An 8143-nucleotide genomic window follows, 5' to 3' on the forward strand; every position below is an offset into this window, starting at 1 on the left:
ATTGATTTGCTGTTGTCATCTTTGGCGACGCAGAAGGACACTTGAAAGAATTTCTGATGGGTCTCTGATCTGAGAAAAGAGGTGACCTGACCGAGATCTTCACTATGTCTTAATTACCACATCAACTCAAGCAACTCACACTTAAACTTTTTAAATTATGCTGCAAACTTCTCAGCTTTTCTCCTTCAGGCAGAACAGCAGCAGTGCGAGCTGGAAACCCGTCTCTTGGCCATGAGTCTGTCAATCGATTGACTTCATCTACAGTGCATTATATAAAAAAGCGCTTTAACCTTCAACTCTTGGCTTGGTGTTTTTACTCTGTGAAATAAATCAGGGCTAGATGAGAAGAATAGGTTTCGATCAGATATCATAACCAGTGTAATAGTGACAGCCTCATGTGTTCGCTCATTGTCCTCCCCTGAGCTTTACTACTTAAAGCAAGGAGACTTCAATCTGCCAGAAAACCATCTCCAAGACCCAGTCCAGCAGGGCACAGCTCTGGCACCTAATGCTGGGGCACGACTCCTGCTCTGGGGGTCTGCCTGCACCTATAAGACTATAACATGAAGCAGCCCCTAAATGCAGGAGCTGCTACAATAACAACACGTGTGGCATGCATGAGGATTCTATACACTAGACATAATGAGCCTTGCCTCTTTGCCTGTAACTGTATGGCCTGTCTTCAGTATAAGGATCTGAAGGTGAAAGGACTGCAGAAGTGTGACTGACAGAGCTGATGTGAGCATAGTCCTGATAGAATACTGACTATTGTGATATTATTTTCACACATATAAAGGTGATGAGGGCACTGATGTAGGTTGTGTACAGTGATCTCTATGGCAGCACAAACAGCACACAGGCTGTACCAGCAGCTGAGAGTTAGGAGACTAATGATGATGAAGACTTTCCACTAGGATCCATTAGCAGGCATGGATAGCTGCCTTGTGTTCCACATCTGTCTAAATGACATTTGATAATCTGGCTGTATCATACTTAGAAAGCATACACTCAGTCCATGCATTCTGCAGATGCATCAAACTTAGAAATGTGTGAATAAATTTGCAGGTCCCTGGTCCAGCAACCATTTCGGCTTCCTACCTGCTGGGATCCCCAGTGCCTCTATTGATTTCTAAGTCTGGCATGACATCATAGTTGTAAAATGACACATGTATGATGTCACGCTTGGCCTACTAGTCACCTAAGGCACCAAAGATGTGGTCAGGTAGAATATGTTTCCCAGGGCTCCCTTCTGCCATCCATTGTATACTGACGTGACTACTGGACCAGGGTCTTACAAAAAGATTTGCTGATCTCTAGTCAAATTAGACACTAAGGCTCCTATTCATCAAATTCTTTACACTAAAATACTGGGGTTAATTACTTTGAAAAGTCACAAAACCTTGATGCAACTCAGAATTGAGCAACATTTTTGTGACTTTTGGAGTTTTCACACTAGTTTCTCCCTGCTTCCAAAATGGACAGAGCTAGGACGGTACAGGGGAGCGATGGGGCATGATGCCACAGATCTTCTAATTCATGAAAAACTGTGCTGTTCGTTTTGCTAGAAATCCTACTCCAGTCAGAGACTGGAGTAAGAGTTATGGCATACCACTGATCAGACACTCCTGATTCATTAAGATGTGTGTACCTTACCGCTGTATGGTACTACAGTGTTAGACTTATGTAAAATGGACTAATTTTGACATTGTTAAAATGGAAGAAATACTTTTCGCTTCTGGCATAGTCTCCATGGGGGGATGGGGGGATGTGTGGGGGAGGGGTAATTTGCCATAAAAATGTAAACTGTGTAAGGATATGTGACATGTAATATCTGTTTTATTTTGTTCTATTTAATAAAAATGTATCTGATTAAAAAAAATGATGCGTGTACCTTTTAATGAATCAGGAGCGTCTGACTCCACCATGTTCCTTCATCAAGACCAATGTTAAAATTGGCAGTGTTGATTAACTTGGGGCCTAATTTTCTATCCTTTACAACAGCTTGAGAACATCTTACTTTATAAAAATGTTTGGTTTGAAAAATCTGTATCATCCTGTGAATAAATATGCTGTATTTTACAAATCAGCCCACTAGCCCTACCACTTTTTCAATAGTGTCTAGTGAAATGCAAAAAGCATCTAAAATTATTACTAATCATGGCTCATGGCATATGCACTAGAATTCTGTTTCAAAATGAGCGTTCATAGCCAGTAAATATACTCCAATGTTTGCTGATTTGGAACTTATTGTAGGTTATGTAGCAATACTACTATAGCAGTCTGAAACCCATACAGTTGCACATCACTTTTCCTGACACAAATCACTTTACTGACTGATCTTGGTGGTGAATTACAGCAGCACAAGATTCTTTGTGTTCACTAGTGAAACCTCTATTCTGCAACATATCGGTGCTATATTGGAGAACACAGCTGCTGCTGCATCTTTTCTCAAACCAGCATACCCTTTAGCCAGTATGACAGGCTATAGCCTTAAAGGGACTATCTGTGAATTTTGGGGTGTCTTGGCACAGGGGCTAAGTACTTAGCTATAGGGAGTTGCTAACCACCTTCTTGTGCTGCGGCGATGTGTTCCGATTCAAGTGGCGTTTCTCCAGCTTCTATTGACTTTACATTAACAGAGCAGCTCTTTCACTTTCAGTCTGTCCTGTTGACTGGTCATCATTGTTGACATCACACTGACTGACAGTTAGCTCCCTGGGGCAACCCATCGACAGAGCAGAGTGGAACAGAAGTAGCGACTCTGTTGCCATGATGTCACACTAAGCAGGAGAATCTCCGGCCAGAGCAGTATGTGACAGCTCTGAACTGGAACAGATTGTACCAGGGCAGAACAAGGTAGGTAATTAGCAACTACCTGCTAGTAAGTTCTTAGCCCCATATCCTAAGAACCCCCAGTTGCCCAGATAACCCCTTTTAGGATTGGCAATTCATCCCTGGTGTTTGCAAGCACTAGTCCAGTGGGCGGTCCTACTAGTAATTGACAGCTATCTGTACATGCACTCTCATACAGGGAAGACTTTCCATCACTGAATAGGACTGCCTATGTATACAAGTGAAGTGGGGCACAGGGGCAGGTTGCTATGGGCCAGAACTGAGTTCTGGTTGCCTTGAATCCCCTCTTCTAAACATGAATCAGTCATGGATGTGTGGTGCAGTGGAATTGGTTCTTTACTCACTGTTCCTTCAGGAGTACCTTCAGGAGTATTCTATGGGAACGGCTTTAGCTTCAGACAAGACAGGAGACATTGGGTTCAGGTTAACAAATTCAACTTTACTGTGTAATTCAGTTACACATGGTTGCTGCTTACAAAATAAGACATAGTTCCATTTTAGTGATGTTTCTTTTGTTTTCTGGCCTGTCAGTCTTCGTCTTCTTTCTGCCCGACTTGTCCCTAGCCCGACTCTCCTAGCCAGCTCTAGAGAGACTCTCCCCCTGGCATAACAGCTTCCCTGAGGAACACCATCTTTACTTTCTCTGTGACCCAGCTGACATCTGAGGACGGGTATGGCTCTCAATACCTCTTCCGGACCTCAAGCACAAGACTGTCTCGGCGTCCAGAAATACCTCAGAATGTGTCCTCTAGCTGTTCAGTTTTTCATCACTTTTTTTCAGTGTCTAAAAAACATGATCATTGAGAACAGATTATTACTAGGCTGGGGCACAGACATGTCTTACTGTCTAAATGTTTTATTAATCTTTAGCAGCTGGGAAAATTTTTATTTTTGCACTTTTGTTACTTCCAACTTAAAACATTTTTATTTTTTTGCTAACATAGCTGTACAAGGGCTTTTTTGTGGAATGATTTGTACTCTTGGATGATACCATGCAATGTTCCAAAAAAACAGAAAAAAAATCCAGGTGTGGTGAAACTGTACCCCCCCTGTACAATTCCGCAATTGTTTTTAGGGGTTTTTTTTTACAGTGTTCTCTGTACTGTGCAAATTACATGATTCCCCAGGTCAGGGCAATTATGGTGATACAAAACCATTTTATTCTTAATTTAATTGTTGAATAATAATAATAATCTTTATTTATATAGCGCCAACATATTCCGCAGCGCTTTACAGTTTAACAGTTTCAAACACAACAGTCATAGGTAACAACGTTAACAATACAATAATAAAGCAAAATAAGACGACCCTGCTCGTGAGAGCTTACAATCTACAATAAGGTGGGGGAGATACAAAGTACAAGTGTGTATTTACAATGATATATTTACAATGATGGCCCAGCCATCTTCAGGGGGTGGGGGGTAGATAAAGATAGTGAATGGGCTACACACATAAACATGAAATGACTTTGATTAGTTAATGTGGTAGGCCGCTCTGAACAAATGTGTTTTGAGCGAGCGCCTAAAACTATGCAAGTTGTGGATGGTCCTAATATCTTGGGGTAGAGCATTCCAGAGGATTGGCGCAGCACGGGAGAAGTCTTGGAGTCGGGAGTGGGAGGTACGGATCAGTGCAGAGGTTAGTCGAAAGTCATTTGCAGAGCGCAACGGTCGGCTAGGCCGATAGACAGAAATGAGGGAGGAGATGTAAGGGGGTGCTGCCTGTGGAGAGCTTTGTGGGTGAGAACAAGTACTTTGAATGGTATCCTGTAATGAAAGGGCAGCCAGTGTAATGACTGGCGAAGAGCGGATGCATCTGAGTAACGATTAGCCAGATGGACAACCCTGGCTGCCGCATTAAGGATGGACTGATGATGATAAAGCCTGATGGAGTGGACCTCAAAAGAAGGGAATGAGAGTGATGGAACTGGGGGTATAACCTGGAACGTGCATTGTGGGGACAAGAGTATGCCGACTCCACCACCAGGTCTGTTTGTGGGGAATGGGAGAATTGTAAGCCACCATGGGAAATGGCAGCATGGGAGACAGTGTCAGAGTCCTGGATCCAGGTTTCAGTGAGGGCCAACAGATTCAAAGAGTTGTTCAGAAAGTAGTGGTGCAGGAAAGGAAGCTTGTTACACGGTTGTCCACGGTGAAAAAATGATTTGTTCTTGTCGTCATTTTCCAATGCCCATAACATCTATTTTTCAGTCGATGGAGTTGTGTGAGGGTTTGTATCTTGTGTGGGGAGCTATCATTTTTATTGATACCAATTTGGGGTAGATGCAATATTTTAACTGTTTCTTATTGAAGTTTTTTGTAGAATTGTGGCAACAAAAAAAATGCAATTGAGGTGTCCTGATATTTTTTTCTCATTACAGGTTTTACCAATTGGAATAATTAATTTAAGTGTTTGATAGATCAGACTTTGCCAATGCCATATATGATTCTGCTTTTATTTATTTTTTATATCTTTATATTATGTCTATATTTGATGTAACCAAAGTTAAAAGCCACACCACCCCTACTGTCCCCTCCTAAACTTTTTCAGGCACATGACAGTTGATCTGATCAGCTGTCATGTGCCCCTAACAGCCGCGGATGGAAACGTGATCCACCCGCAGCTGTTGACATGTTATATGCCACTCTCGAATTCCGGAATCGCATCACAAACCATGCCCATCTGCGCACCTGTTACATGATCGCGGTGCACCGATGGGTAAGCATGACAACCCGGGGTGTGCCTGAGACCCCAGTGGTTGTCATTGCTGATCTATCAGATGACAGCATGAGCTCACAGCTGTGTTTACCTCTGGTCAAAGGCATTGGCTGATGTAACTACTGCTCCCATCAGCATAAGCCTGCTGCCACTGATAACAGCTAGAGCAGGTGCCGCTGATGGGAGTATTCATCAACCGGTGCCTGCGCTATAAATACATGAAAAAAATATGAGTTCCCCTGTATTTTTGATCAGTCGAAACTGGCAGCTTCGGGCTGCAACCCTGACCTGTCATTGTTAGCAAGGCTGGTTATCAAGAATAGAGGGGTCTCATGACACTTTTAAAATTTCTTAAATAAATAATAATAATAATAATAATAATTTCTTAAATAAATAATTTAAAAAATGGCATACGGTCCTCCCCCATTTTTGACAACCAGCCAAGCTAAAGCAGACAGCTTAGGGCTGGTATTCGCAGGCTGGGAAGGGCCATGGATAATGCTTTCCAGTCTACATGTTGCAGCCTGCAACCATCCCAGAAAAGGTGCATCTATTAGATGCACCAATTCTGATGCTTTGCCAGGCTCTTCCTACTTGCCCTGGTGCAGTGGCAAGTGGGGTAATAGTTGGAGGTTGATGTCACCTTTGTATTGTCAGGTGACATCAAGCACAGAGGTTTGTAAAGGAGACACGTCTATAAGGCGCCCCCATTACTAACCCCATAGTCATATTGCATAAAAAACAAATACCACCACAATAAAGTCCTTTAATTGAAAGAATGACACAGACTCCTTTAATGAATCTAAATTAAACCATACTCACATAATTGCCCATTCCACTGAAGCCATGATCTCCTGTAATAAAACAGAACAAAAAAAAACCCAACCATATCCTTCATCTGTTCTGTCCCATGATGTAATCCATGTCTGGGGATAAACAGCTTTCCATGATGAGACCGTCCACACTGAGAACCACTGAGGACTGAGCTGCTGTGAGGACAGCCTCAGTTACTAGCATTGATGTCATCGAGGTTTCTGCCGGTCACTGAGGCTGTGGTCACAGCCGGGCCCCTGACCTGCAGTGACCTCGGTGAGATCAGCACTGCACCATGAGACTTTTTCTCACTATCCTAGTGGTGATTTCACCTAGGTCAATGAGGTTACTGCTGCTCACTGATGCTATGCTCGCAGCAGCTCATTCCTTAGTGGTTCTCAGCCTGGACGGTCGCATCTTTATTATTATCTTTATTCTTTTACTAATAAAATAGTTACCATGGACAGTTTTTCCAAAAAGAAAAGGGACAGCGCACTCCATCTCACATTTTATCTTTCATTATCAAATATATATTTTAAACATTTCTGGCATTGCTTATTTATTTTGTTTTTACATATGACAATTAGAGATGGGCAAACCCGAACAGTAAACCAATCACGGACTTCACCAGGAAGTCCTTGTTACTGTTCAGACCCCCAAATATCTTGTGTTTGTCACACTGTCATGTGCATGACAGTGCGGCAAAACTGCTTCTGATTGGCGGTAAAATCATTACCGCCAGTCAGAGAGCCTGCGGTTCCCACGCTGTCAAATGACAGCGTGAGCCCACAGCTGTGATTGGAGGTATAAAGTTTACCTCCGGTCATTGGAGTCGGCTGATGGGACTACTTCTTCCATCAGCCAAAGTCTGTTGCCGCTAATACAGGAGCGGCTGATGGGAGAAATCATTAGTAAGTAATGGAAAACTGACTGAACAAAGAAGTAGTCTGAAATAGTGCATACCAAAAACAACTCACTTAGCAAATAAAGAAAAAGGTTGCACTAAATTGCACTAAAGCAAGATCAATGTGAAATACATGAAGTGTAAATAGCATAATGGCTTTTGAAAATTACGAAATAACACATGAGGTGCTTAGCACAAAATTTGGCCAAAAATTGTGAGCCCATCCACCAGCGTCAAGGTAATCTCATGGATCAGATGGGTCCCTGACCTAACTGCCTAATGTGAACACTATTCACACTTCATGTATTTCACACTGACTTTGCTTTAGTGCAATTTAGTGCAATTTAGTGCAACCTTTTTCTTTATTTGCTATGTGAGTAGTTTTTGGTATGCACTAGTTCAGACTAGTTCTTTGTTCAGTCAGTTTTCCATTACAGGCGTGTAAGGGGTCATGGATATTGAACCCCCCAGCCTACAAATAGCAGCATGTAGCCACCCAGAAAACGCCCATCTAGCCAAAATAAAGTATTTTATTTGAAATACAACAAACCACACTTTTACTTTTTTTATTTAAAAATAACAAACACAGTTAAACTCACCTAACGTCCAATTCCACTGAATCCCTCGTCTCCTGTAATAAAACAAAAATAAAAAAAACACCCTCACCTGGGATAAACAGTTTTCAACTTGGACGGTGCCAAGATGCGACCGTCCAGGCTGAGAACCGCTGGGGAATGAGCTGTGGCAAGCTCAGCATCAGTGACTAGCGGTGATGTCATGAAGGTTACTGTAGGTCACTGAGGATGCATTTGCAGCGCCCCAGAGTCCTGGTCGTTGCAGTACTGTGGCTCCGCC

The sequence above is a fragment of the Ranitomeya variabilis genome, chromosome 1, assembly GCF_051348905.1.
Source record: "Ranitomeya variabilis isolate aRanVar5 chromosome 1, aRanVar5.hap1, whole genome shotgun sequence".
NCBI lineage: Eukaryota > Metazoa > Chordata > Amphibia > Anura > Dendrobatidae > Ranitomeya > Ranitomeya variabilis.